Source organism: Propithecus coquereli, unplaced genomic scaffold (assembly GCF_000956105.1).
Source record: "Propithecus coquereli isolate 6110/MARCELLA unplaced genomic scaffold, Pcoq_1.0 Scaffold256, whole genome shotgun sequence".
Classification (NCBI taxonomy): domain Eukaryota; kingdom Metazoa; phylum Chordata; class Mammalia; order Primates; family Indriidae; genus Propithecus; species Propithecus coquereli.
The window spans coordinates 903,186-903,491 of NW_012148130.1; positions in this window are offsets into that span (position 1 = coordinate 903,186).

Sequence of the window (306 nt, forward strand, 5' to 3'; positions counted from 1 at the left end):
GATGGTGCTCGCAGGGGTCAGGAGGGAGGAGGGATGCCCAGGTGGAGCACGGGGGACTTTGAGGACAATGAAACTGCTCTGTGTGAGACTACAGTCGTTACACATCCGAACCCACCGACATTCTTGTACGCACCAAGAGCAAAGCCTAACGTAGCCCGTGGACGCTGGGTGACGGTGACGTGTCAGTGTGGGCTCACGGACCGCAACACATGTGCCACTCCGGGGAGGGGAGTGTCGATAATGCGGAGGCTCCACGGGGCGGGGAGGGGCTGGGGGTATGAATCTCTGTACCATCTGCTCAATTTT